At 37.1% G+C, this 13,849-nt stretch overlaps 1 non-coding gene across 1 annotated transcript; it reads left to right on the forward strand.

The window, feature by feature from the left end:
* Nucleotides 1–12,002: 12,002 nt before the first annotated feature.
* On the forward strand, nt 12,003–12,109 carry LOC129633473 (U6 spliceosomal RNA). The gene has a single exon (XR_008705058.1). It is a non-coding gene; the product is annotated as a U6 spliceosomal RNA (small nuclear RNA).
* The last annotated feature ends 1,740 nt before the right edge of the window (nt 12,110–13,849 follow it).

Consider the following 13,849-nt stretch of genomic DNA (forward strand, 5'->3'; position numbering starts at 1 on the left):
TTGGAAGAATCAATATAGTGAAAATGAGTATACTACCCAAAGCAATTTATAGATTCGATGCAATCCCTATCAAGCTACCAGCGGTATTCTTCACAGAGCTAGAACAAATAATTTCACAATTTGTATGGAAATACAAAAAACCTCGAATAGCCAAAGCGATCTTGAGAAAGAAGAATGGAACTGGAGGAATCAACCTACCTGACTTCAGGCTCTACTACAAAGCCACAGTTATCAAGACAGTATGGTACTGGCACAAAGACAGAAATATAGATCAATGGAACAAAATAGAAAGCCCAGAGATAAATCCACACACATATGGACACCTTATCTTTGACAAAGGAGGCAAGAATATACAATGGATTAAAGACTATCTCTTTAACAAGTGGTGCTGGGAACTCTGGTCAACCACTTGTAAAAGAATGAAACTAGAACACTTTCTAACACCATACACAAAAATAAACTCAAAATGGATTAAAGATCTAAACGTAAGACCAGAAACTATAAAACTCCTAGAGAAGAACATAGGCAAAACACTCTCCAACATACATCACAGCAGGATCCTCTATGATCCACCTCCCAGAATATTGGAAATAAAAGCAAAAATAAACAAATGGGACCTAATTAAACTTAAAAGCTTCTGCACATCAAAGGAAACTATTAGCAAGGTGAAAAGGCAGCCTTCAGAATGGGAGAAAATAATAGCAAATGAAGCAACTGATAAACAACTAATCTCAAATATATACAAGCAACTCCTACAGCTCAACTCCAGAAAAATAAATGACCCAATCAAAAAATGGGCCAAAGAACTAAATAGACATTTCTCCAAAGAAGACATACAGATGGCTAACAAACACATGAAAAGATGCTCAACATCACTCATTATCAGAGAAATGCAAATCAAAACCACAATGAGGTACCATTTCACGCCAGTCAGAATGGCTGCGATCCAAAAGTCTACAAGCAATTAATGCTGGAGAGGGTGTGGAGAAAAGGGAACCCTCTTACATGTTGGTGGGAATGCAAACTAATTCAGCCACTATGGAGAACAGTGTGGAATTTCCTTAAAAAACTGGAAATAGAACTGCCATACGACCCAGCAATCCCACTGCTGGGCATACATACTGAGGAAACCAGAAGGGAAAGAGACACATGTACCCCAATGTTCATCGCAGCACTGTTTATAATAGCCAGGACATGGAAGCAACCTAGATGTCCATCAGCAGATGAATGGATAAGAAAGCAGTGGTACATATACACAATGGAGTATTACTCAGCCATTAAAAATAATACAATTGAATCAATTCTAATGAGGTGGATGAAACTGGAACCTATTATACAGAGTGAAGTAAGCCAGAAAGAAAAACACCAATACAGTATACTAACGCATATATATGGAATTTAGAAAGATGGTAACAATAACCCTGTGTACGAGACAGCAAAAGAGACACTGATGTATAGAACAGTCTTATGGACTCTGTGGGAGAGGGAGAGGGTGGGAATATTTGGGAGAATGGCATTGAAACATGTAAAATATCATGTATGAAACGAGTTGCCAGTCCAGGTTCGATGCACGATACTGGATGCTTGGGGCTGGTGCACTGGGACGACCCAGAGGGATGGTATGGGGAGGGAGGAGGGTTCAGGATGGGGAACACATGTATACCTGTGGCAGACTCATTTCGATATTTGGCAAAACTAATGCAATATTGTAAAGTTTAAAAATAAAATAAAATTTAAAAAAAAAAGACAAGGTAATTTTGAGAAAACTAAAGATGGTTTGGATATAGAAATATGTTTTGCTCTGATTTTTTTTCCTAATGGGAGCATGTTACAAAAAATGCTCAGCACTATATTCCATCCTTCTCTTGACCTAGAGGCAAACACACACCAAAGGAAGGATTAGCCTGTGAATTTTAAAGAGAGCCTCTTTAAAGTCATTCTGTAATGGGAAAATTGGGCTCATTATCCTAGCACATCAGCTATTTCCTTTGAAACTGGCTTTTATATTACAAAAATACTTTTTAGCTTTATTTAGTATAAATAAAATCTTTTTCTTTCTAAGAAATATCTTAATCACCAATCACTGTAAAATTTTGAATTATTATACACTTCCAGCCCTTTAGTTTGAGAAATACATGTATATACACATATGCTACTGCTAATTCACTTCAGTCGTGTCCGACTCTGTGCAACCCCATAGAAGGCAGCCCACCAGGCTCCCCCGTCCCTGGGATTCTCCAGGCAAGAACACTGGAGTGGGTTGCCATTTCCTTCTCCAGCGCATGAAAGTGAAAAGTGAAAGTGAAGTCGCTCAGTCGTGTCCGACCCTCAGCGACCCCATGAACTGCAGCCCTCCAGGCTCCTCCGTCCATGGGATTTTCCAGGCAAGAGTACTGGAGGGGGGTGCCATTATAATTTTTTAAAGAATCCTTTTTTCTATCTATCTATTATATGAATCAATTGTATATTTTATATGTGCATGCATGCCAAGTCGCTTCAATAATGTCCAACTCTTTGCTACCCCATGGACTATAACCCATCAGGCTCCTCTGTCCATGGTATTCTCCAGGCAAGAATACTGGAGTAGGTTGCCATGCCTTTCTCTAGGGGAATCTTCCCAACCCAGGGATCGAACTAATGTCTCTTATGTCTCCTGCATTGGCAGGCGGGTTCTTTGCCACTAATGCCACCAGGAAAGCCCATATTTTTACATAGGCAGTGTTTATTCCATTTACCAAATATGAGTTTATAGAGTTAAGATATATTACATCTACACTGTTGCTGTTGTTTAGTCCCTCAGTTGCGTCGACTCTTCAACTGCATGTACTGTAGGCCACCAGGCTCCTCTGTCCATGGGATTTCCCAGGCAATACTGGAGTTGGTATTACATCTACATATCATAAGTTAAATCTGTCTATAATTACATTTTAATCAAAAATAAAAATATCACATATTTTATTTTCTTCTTAAAATAGCTGAAACAAGGACTCATAAATGATTTCAAATTTAGAGATGAAAGTAATAGATCCCATTTAAAGTTGTTGTTTTAGGAATTCCCTGGCAGTCCGGTAGTTACGACTCTGCCCTCCCATACCTAGATGGGAGGTAGGTATGAACCTGATCCCAGCTTCAATCCCCCAAGCCGTGTGGCAAAAAAAAAATTGTTGTTTTACTTGAAAGGTTCTAATTATCCTCATTGGTAGTAATGACTTGGCCATAATGGCTTTGAACCATTAAAAAAAGGGTTATCATAAAAGTAATGACTATTGTATCCCAGGCTGCATAATTTAAAATCTTAAGTCCTTAAATATTTGAAGAGTATCTTCACATTATATCAAAAGGAAATGATCTGTTTTTCTGTTTCTCTATGATTACAAATATAATGATATATCTCATAGCATTAAATAAATATAAGACAGGCACATTGTTTTGACTATTTGAAATATTTAACTTTTATGTTTATAGGGGGAAACTTGAGGCTTGAAATCAGAACTGATTTTGAATCCCCTAAATATTGTCAGAATTGGTGAGATTCAGCCTATTCATTTATGAAATAGGATATATTTTACTTATCTCAGTGCTAGTGTGATAGTTAATAGGAAGATATATATGGAAATGCAGCAAGTAAGTTGTAAGTGCTATGAAATAGGAAATAATCAAGTCATCTGTAAATTTGAGGGGTCTTTGGAAATTTTAGATAATATAACATAACGTACTAGTTTTCCAGGCATTGAATTTCTGACTCAGTGTGTCTAGAATGAAGTCATGTATATTTTTTGTGGGTGATGGAGTAGGGCATTATAGTGGGTAAATATTTTCAGTGCTAAATAAGAAAGGTAAATGAGATACAATACCCATTATCAACAAGCAGTCTTTTTAGGGAGGTGGACAAATAAAGAGATCATTATAAGTTGCTGTTATCGGTGGTATAAAGTAGAAAAGCATAACTTATTATTGTTGGACATAAGAATGCCTGCTAATTTTTGTTGATATTGAGGTGATCAGAACAAACTCATAAAAGGAGGTGGTTTTGAAACTTTATTCTTAATTAAATAAAGTTTATTTATTTGAAACAGAGCAGTCCTGATGAAAGGAGTAAAGAGAGAACAAAAAGAGGTCCAACAGGAGAGAGCTGTAACTGTAAAATCGAAGGAGGATGAAAGAGAAATACCTTGCTGATTTGGGGATGGAGAGGATTTTAATATAACTTAAATATAATGTGAAAAGGGAAGAATGTAGGACAAGATTGAGAAGGGTCTTATATGGCATGCTGAGGAACCCATGGGCTTGTTCCCAGAAACTGAAATAATCCACTGAATGATTTAAAGATGTATGCCTTTTTTATGCTGAAAAGAAACACATCTATTAATTGAGATTTTTCATCATTAAGCATGCTGAGAGAAGTTCCTGAATTTAATAAAGGACGTTTCATGGCAGGGAAAGAATTCTACTTTAGGGAGAAGAAAAAGACCATAGATCATACGGATTTCTTGTGTAACATTGTCATTTTCCAGTAGGAAAATAATGGAACACTTCTATTCTCAGATGGACATGAAACTGCAAGTAAGAAAAATAGGAAGAAAAGCTATGACAAACCTAGACAGCATATTAAAAAGCAGAGACATTACTTTGCCAACAAAGGTCCGTTTAGTCAAAGCTATGGTTTTTCCAATAGTCATGTATGGATATAAGAGTTGAACTGTAAGAAGGCTGAACAATGAAGAATTGATGGTTTTGAACTGTGGTGTTGTAGAACACTCATGAGAGTCCCTTGGACTGCAAGGAGATCCAACCAGTCAATCCTAAAGAAAATCAGTCTGAATATTCACTATTCCTGAATATTCACTGGAAGGACTGGTGCTGAAGCTGAAGCTCCAATACTTTGGCCACCTGATGCGAAGAAAGGACTCATTGGCAGACTCTGCTTCTGGGAAGGATTGTAGGCAGGAGGAGAAGGGGATGACAGATGATGAGATATTAATAAATGCTTTAATTTACTCTGAAACAATACTGGATTAAAATAGTGGCTATTTTCATATTCAATTACATATATATAAATAGTCCTAAAAGTTTTATTTATATCAAAATTTAGGTTTGCATCCTCTAGAGTGTAAGAACATATCTTCTTAGATTTGACATAAAATTCTCTTATACTTGCCTTGCCTACATTTTAATCTGACCAAAATTCATAAGTGATATATCTATTAGGACAAAAATTGGATCATTAAGAATACATATGTAATATTTATTTATTAATATTTCAGAACAGTGCAGAATCATAAGGCATGCCTCTTAAAATTTTCCTAAATAAATTATTTTGCATATTCTAGATAATAAAAAACAACCAGAGTTAGAACTTGAGAAGACAGTATTAAAAAAAAAAAAAACACATGAGTCAGTGTGTTAAAAAGCAGAAGTGTTAGAGGTAGAAGTGATAGTTCTCTTTCATCCTTAATGCTGTTGTTTTTGAGTCACTCAGTCGTCTCCAACTCTTTGCATCCCCATGGTCTGCAGTACGCCAGGCTTTTCCATCCTTCACTATCTCCCGGAGCATGCTCAAAGTCATGTCCATTGACTTGATGATGCCATCCAACCATCTCATCCTGTCACCCCCTTCTCCTCATGCCCTCAGTCTTTCCGAGCATCAAGGTCTTTTCCAATAAGTCAGCTATTGGCATCAAGTGACCAAAGTATTGGAGCTTCAGGTTCAGCGTCAGTCCTTCCAGTGAATATTCAGAGTTGACTTCCTTTAGGATTGACTGGTTTGATCTCCTTGCTGTCCAAGGGACTCTCAAGATTCTTCTCTAACACCACAGTTTGATGCTTTCGTTGTTAATACCAATAGAAGAATACAGATTCAAGATAAGATATAAGGATAAACTTTAACAGAAAGGAAATGATATATGTCAATTCAAAATTGTTATGGAAAAGGAAGACTTATTTATAAGAAATTAAATTCTGTAGCTGATGACATAGAATTAAGAATAAAAGGAAATAGCTAAACCACATAAAATATACACAGCAGAACTAATATAAAAAATGGGCCAAATGTCAGTTTTTACAATAAGTATTAATGGAGTAAACTCTAACATGAATTGCCAGCATAAGATTGTATTAAGGACTATAAATAGCTATAGGTGTTAAAAGACACAAAAAATTAGATGGCAAAGAAAAATTGAAATATAAAGATGAGCAAAAAGATATAAGGAGCAAAGAAATCTTTTTTTTTTTTTATTGTGGATGGCTATTGACAAATAATAAAGGAAATATTTAATTCAAAAGCAATGCTCCATCTCTCATTCCTTATCCTGGCAAATTACACTCTCTATATCCAATTGGTCATGCCTTAAACACTGGAATTGTCCTTGATTCCTCTTCCTTACTATTCACATGAAACTGATCATAAAGTTCCAAGGATTCTGCTTTCTAAATACCTCTAGAATTAGTCTACTTCTCTCCACCTCTGTTATCCCCATGTAATCCAGACCATTGCCGTCTTTCATTCTGGATTATTAAATGGTTTGTAATTTATATCATTATGTATATTCTTGGTTAGTTTCCAACCACTTTCTTTTCTGTAACCTGGGGACTCTTTATGAAACTTAGATATTATATAGTTTTGTTACTTCCAATTTTAATGCTTGTCAAGCATTTCACATTGTCATTTGGATAGAGTCTAATATCAAGCTCCTTTTCAAAATTTATAAGACTCAGACCTGATTCCTGTGTACATTTTGTAGTAGGGATTGTAATCTCTTGTGATACACTGGGTTCTGTGAACTCAAATCTAGTATCTGAAATATCCTTTGAATTATATTCAATGTTAGAGGTCAATACTAGAAAGCTGTAGTGGGATGTCATCCAAGAGAAGGAAACATGAGCATGTAAGAACTTCATAATGTATACAGATGTGTCAAAACCCCTTTCTCTTCACTCTGGTACTGTCATTCATCCCTAGGGATAGCAGAGTGCTTGGTAAATGTAGTGGACCATAAGTAAATATATAATGAATTAGAAATGAATATGGTAAGTATTAAGGTTGAGAGCAGGAGGAGAAGGGGCCAACAGAGGATGAGATGGTTGGATGCCATCACCAACTCAATGGATATGCTTTTGAGCAAACTCCATGAGATAGTGCAGGCCAGGGAAACCTGGTGAGCTGCATTTCAGGGGGTCACAAAGAGCTGGACAGGATTTAGCGACTGAACAACAAACAACAGCAAGTGTTAAAAGCTTCATGGAAACCAGCACCTTTATGGAATTCATTACACTGAGCTTGAGTACAGACAGACACTCTCCACAAAAACCACAAAATCAAAGTGCAGTATATAAATCAATGCTAGAAAAATATTAAATTGCTTCTATCCATTTTCTTAATTGTATATAATAGAATATAGTAGCAGGTTAGCATATCTATGAAATTGTGAAATCTTGTAATTATATAGGGGCTCCCCTGGTGGCCCAGTTGTAAAGAATCTGCCTGCTAATGCAGGAGACGTGAGTTTGATCCCTGGGCCAGGAAGATCACCCATCCTGTATCCTTGCCTGGGAAATCCCATGGACAGAGGTGCCTGGCAGGCTACAGTCCATGGGTCATAAAAAAGTCAGACAACACTTAGTGACTAAAACAACAACAACAAATAGACTATTGTATTAAAGAGTAATTCACTGAAGAAAATGCTCAGGTAAATTGGTGATCCTATCTGGCAAAATTCTACATCCTAACTTTGAGCCAGACATCCTGGAATGTGACGTCAAATGGGCCTTAGAAAGCATCACTACGAACAAAGCTAGTGGAGGTGATGGAATTCCAGTGGAGCTATTTCAAATCCTGAAAGATGATGCTGTGAAAGTGCTGCACTCAATATGCCAGCAAATTTGGAAAACTCAGCAGTGGCCACAGGACTGGAAAAGGTCAGTTTTCATTCCAATCCCAAAGAAAGGCAATGCCAAAGAATGCTCAAACTACCTCACAATTGCACTCATCTCACACCCTAGTAAAGTAATGCTCAAAATTCTCCAAGCTAGGCTTCAGCAATACATGAACCATGAACTTCCAGATGTTCAAGCTGGTTTTAGAAAAGGCAGAGGAACCAGAGATCAAATTGTCAACATCCACTGGATCATCAAAAAAGCAAGAGAGTTCCAGAAAATCATCTATTTGTGCTTTATTGGCTATGCCAAACCCTTTGACTGTGTGGATCACAATAAACTGTGGAAAATTATGAAAGAAATGGGAATACCAGACCACCTGACCTGCCTCTTGAGAAACCTATATGCAGGTCAGGAAGCAACAGTTAGAACTGGACATGGAACAACAGACTGGTTCCCAATAGGAAAAGGAGTATGTCAAGGCTGTATATTGTCACCCTGCTTATTTAACTTCTATGCAGAGTACATCATGAGAAACACTGGGCTGGAAGAAGCACAAGCTGGAATCAAGATTGCTGGGAGAAATATCAATAACCTCAGATATGCAGATGACACCACCCTTATGACAGAAAATGCAGAGGAACTAAAAAGCCTCTTGATAAAGGTGAAAGAGGAGAGTGAAAAAGTTGGCTTAAAACTCAACATTCAGAAAACGAAGATCATGGCATCTGGTCCCATCACTTCATGGGAAATAGATGGGGAAACAGTGGAAACAGTGTCAGACTTTATTTTTTGGGCTCCAAAATCACTGCAGATGGTGACTGCAGTCATGAAATTAAAAGACGCTTACTCCTTGGAAGGAAAGTTATGACCAACCTAGACAGCATATTCAAAAGCAGAGACATTACTTTGTCAACAAAGGTCCATCTAGTCAAGGCTATGGTTTTTCCAGTGGTCATGTATGGATGTGAGAGTTGGACTGTGAAGAAAGCTGAGCGCCGAAGAATTGATGCTTTTGAACCGTGGTGTTGGAGAAGACTCTTGAGAGTCCCTTGGACTGCAAGGAGATCCAACCAGTCTATTCTGAAGGAGATCAGCCCTGGGTGTTCTTTGGAGGGAATGATGCTAAAGCTGAAGCTCCAGTACTTTGGCCACCTCATGTGAAGAGTTGACTCATTGAAAAAGTCTCTGATGCTGGGAGGGATTGGGAGCAGGAGGAGAAGGGGACGACAGATGATGAGATGGCTGGATGGCATCACCGACTCGATGGATGTGAGTTTGAGTGAACTCCGGGAGTTGGTGATGGACAGGGAGGCCTGGCGTGCTGTGATTCATGGCGTCGCAAAGAGTCGGACATGACTGAGTGACTGAACTGAACTGGAAGTCTGCTTTTGAGTGAAAAGCTTTACGAAAAAGAGTTAGTGTAAAGAGGTACATAGGGTATGAATGTCCATATCTCAGAAAAGGCCGTAGATAGTATTGATAGATTTTCCCCTTATGATCATTTTCCAACTTGAAGTGGTTAATCAAAGGTCATATAACAACTGTGGTAAATGGTTCCCATATAGCATGACCTTTGGGGGTGTGCTGAATATTTTCTCTTTGTCATTCCAAAACTATTCTCCACTCTGTTCTATGCCGCAAAGTTTGAACTCTATAACCTTTATCAATTTGGGTCCTTCTGACTCAAGATGAGGGCTAGAAAGAGAGAAATGTCAGGGAAACATCATCTAGTTCCTTCCTTGCTTGTCCTCATTTGTCAGTGACCTTATTCTTCTTGGGCTTTCCTTGTGGCTCAGCTGGTAAAGAATCCACCTGCAATGTGGGAGACCTGGGTTTGATCCCTGGGTTGGGAAGATCCTCTGGAGAAGGGAAAGGCTACTCACTCCAATAAACTGGCCTGGAGAATTCCATGTACTGTGTGGTCTCTGGGGTCGCAAACAGTCAGACATGACTGAGTGACTTTCACTTTCATTTTATTTTTCTATAGGGCACAGTTTCTGTTAGGCATCCCCTCCTACAGTATAACTACAGCTAGAGCTTTTGCTCCCTCCACTTGCCCTGACAGACCTGCTGCTAAGTCACTTCAGTCGTGTCCGACTCCGTGTGACCCCGTAGACAGCAGCCCACCAGGCTCCCCCGTCCCTGGGATTCTCCAGGCAAGAACACTGGAGTGGGTTGCCGTTTCCTTCTCCAGCCCTTACAGACCTAAAGATGAGTAAGTCTCTCTGACTGCTACCTGTCAGTGCTCATTACTTCTTGTTGGTTTTCCTGTAGAACTCAGACCTTTGCAAATAACTTCTTTACTAAAATTTCTGTGATAACCTCTTTTGAGTTTGTATTAAATTAAGGGTTATTAACTTGAGAGAAATACCTCAAAGCATCATAAAATAATTTGTATCTCTCTATCTATTGTCTCAGTGAATTCACTCTATAAGCAATCATAACCCAAAACCATTTTTGGTTCTAAGGACCAAGCTTAACATTTTCCACTGAGATTTGCTAGAGTAAAATTTTGCTGTTCATGTAAGTTGCTTATAAAAGGATTTAGCTCTAAGCCCTTTTGAATGTCTTTAGAGATTCCTTAGAGTTCTGAAAAAGATCCTTGGAGGATTTTCTTGGCTTTCCATTTGTTTATATCAAAATAAGAATCACAGAAATGACCCTTAATTACTCAGCCGTGAGGCAGTCAGGGCACATTTCAACATGTCTGTGATCAGTTGTAGAATCAGAAAAAATATCTTTGACATGCCCTCTCTGCCTCAACTGCCATAAAAACTTGATTTTCCCTTCTATTTATCCAAGACTCAGGGGCGGCATTACTGAGAGAGAGTTCAAGAGCAATAATACCTTTAAACTTTTTCTAGGACAGTTAGAGATTCAGATTATCATTAGCACATAGCAACGTATTGGCATTAGATGCTTAAAAGGAGTTAGAGGAAGAAAAGACTATTGCCAATTGTGTTGAGTATAGAATTCTTCATAAAATAGGAAATATTTGTGTTAAATCATTAAAGATGTATATTTTATTATTATTAATTCTGTTGTTTTATTTATAAGATAAGAGGAATTATTGAAAGTGCAACTATAAGCAAGAGCATTGGAGTGAGTAAATACAAATAAGTATAAGAAGCATGCAGGGGACAGAAACTGACTAATACAGTTGAAATAGAAGCTCATTTTTAAAGGATTAGTCAAAAATATTTGATCATATAGACTGAAATCAAATAGGTACAGTAATTGAATATTTTGAATTCGAGTGTGACAAGAATATTGGTTGTTCTGTAGGACTTTACTCTGAAAGTGTCGTACAAAATGGAGTAAGGCAGCAGACTAGGGCTCTTGCAATGGTCTGTGTATGAGGTAATGTAGGTCTAAATTGGTCTAGGTACAGTAAGAGCTTGAATGGGAAGAAAGCATTAAATAAGAAATAGGTTATAAAAGAATTAATAAAATTCAGGCAGATACAGATGGTTTTAATTTCAACCCTCTTAATACTTTAGTTAAGCCATGTAGACTGTTCATTATTATGTTAATTTATTTTCAGTATAGATGAGTTTTCTCTTTCTTAACTATGTTTTGTGCATGTAATATTCTGGAACCATTCCCAAATTCCATAAGCTATTAGCAAAAATCAACAAAAATGATTACATAATTTATTTTGCCTGAAATCTTTTTCTTGTTTCAGGAATGCTGTAAGCTAATTACATTGACAATGCAAATATTGATTGTTTAATTGTGTGAATAAAAGCTTCAGTTGCTATAGGGCTTGCAAAGAGATAAAAATTACATCACTAAACTCAAAAGGGTGATAATGACTTCACCCTGTTTTACCTCTATGATGTACATATACTACATTAGGCCTTACTGTTAAGAGCATAGCAAAAAATAAATAAACAAACAAGCTTATATAATGGTCTTATATAAAGAAACCAAAATTCTTTCTCAAAGAAGTAGAAGGGATGCATATGTTTTGAGGGCAAGAAACCTATAGTTTTGACTTTATAAGTTCCCCAATTACACTGCAGTAATTATTTATAAATTTTTATAAAATAATAATTCACTTATAAACTAGATAAACTAACTCCTAGTAAAACCACATTATACTTGTCTATTTTAAATTTTAATCAGTGCTTGCTTCGGCAGCACATATACTCAAATTGGAACAATACAGAGAAGATTAGCATGGCCCCTGTGCAAGGATGACACGCAAATTCATGAAGCGTTCCATATTTTTCAGAACAGTGTGGAGATTTCTTAAAAAAATGGAAATAGAACTGCCTTATGATCCAGCAATCCCACTACTGGGCATACACACTGAGGAAACCAGAAGGGAAAGAGACACGTGTACCCCAATGTTCATCGCAGCACTGTTCATAATAGCCAGGACATGGAAGCAACCTAGATGTCCATCAGCAGATGAATGGATAAGAAAGCTGTGGTACATATTATTACTCAGCCATTAAAAAGAATACATTTGAATCAGTTCTAATGAGGTGGATGAAACTGGAGCCTATTATACAGAGTAAAGTAAGCCAGAAAGAAAAACACCAATACAGTATACTAACACATATATATGGAATTTAGAAAGATGGTAACAATAACCCTGTGTACGAGACAGCAAAAGAGACACTGATGTATAGAACAGTCTTATGGACTCTGTGGGAGAGGGAGAGGGTGGGAAGATTTGGGAGAATGGCATTGAAACATGTATACTATCATGTATGAAACGAGTCACCAGTCCAGGTTCGATGCACGATACTGGATGCTTGGGGCTGGTGCACTGGGACGACCCAGAGGGATGGTATGGGGAGGGAGGAGGGAGGAGGGTTCAGGATGGGGAACACGTGTATACCTGTGGTGGATTCATTTCGATATTTGGCAAAACCAATACAATATTGTAAAGTTTAAAAATAAAATAAAATTTTAAAAAAAGATAAATTTAGTAACTATTATAAAGCCATTTATCAAACTCCATTTGCAATGGCAACAAAACTATACAGTCTTTATACTTAATTATAATCATGAGGGCCCCACCCTTAGGACTCCATCTAAATCGAATTATTTTCCAAAGTATCCATCTTCAAGGAGCATCACGTTGATTAGGGTTTTAACATGTACATTTTCAGGGAACACAATTCAGTCCATAGCAACTGCACAGCTAGTAAAATTTCTAAATTTAAAAACAAAGTCCACCTTGCAGGACTGAAACTTACATCTTTGTTTCCATCATGAAAAATAAAAGGCTTCTAGAGATCTCTTGCACATATTGTCCTGAGAGTTAACAGTACTGTACTGTACACATAAAATTTTGTCAAGAGGGGAGATCTCATGTGATGTCTGTTTTTGTTTTTGTTTTAACTATGAAAGAAAGGAGGGATGAAGGAAAGAAAAGGAGGAAAGAAGGAAAGTAGAAAACAGAAAGCAAAGAAAAGATCATACCAGGTGTGGAGTGGGATATGGCGACACTGGAAGACTTTCACACATTCTGTGAAACTATTGAAAGTTTCTTAAAACTTTAAACATACACCTACCTGTCTTTTAACTCAGCCATTCTATTCCTAAGAATTTACTTAAAAGAAATGAAAGTATATGTCTGCAGAAAGATGTGCACATGAATTCACATACATTTTTATTTGAAATTGCCAATAACTAGAAGTAAGCCAAAATGTTCACTAAGTCCAGCCCTACTCAATAAATAGCTATAAAACACCATGTAATATATAAAACAATAGTTTTCAAACATTTGTTTAATGGAGTTCATTCATTTTTTGATCCCTGAAAAAATAAAATAATAAATGAGTTGAAAAAAAAATTTTAATCAGAGATACCTCTCCAAAGTCAGTGAAGAGCTGGTTGAAACTAGACTAAAACACAAAACCTCAATTTCAGACTGCTTATAATACACAATATTCTGGCTACAATGTTGAAAGTAAATAAAAAATTTAAAATAAATCAACCTCTGTGCTAGATTTCT

The sequence above is a fragment of the Bubalus kerabau genome, chromosome 18 (genome assembly GCF_029407905.1).
Source record: "Bubalus kerabau isolate K-KA32 ecotype Philippines breed swamp buffalo chromosome 18, PCC_UOA_SB_1v2, whole genome shotgun sequence".
NCBI lineage: Eukaryota > Metazoa > Chordata > Mammalia > Artiodactyla > Bovidae > Bubalus > Bubalus kerabau.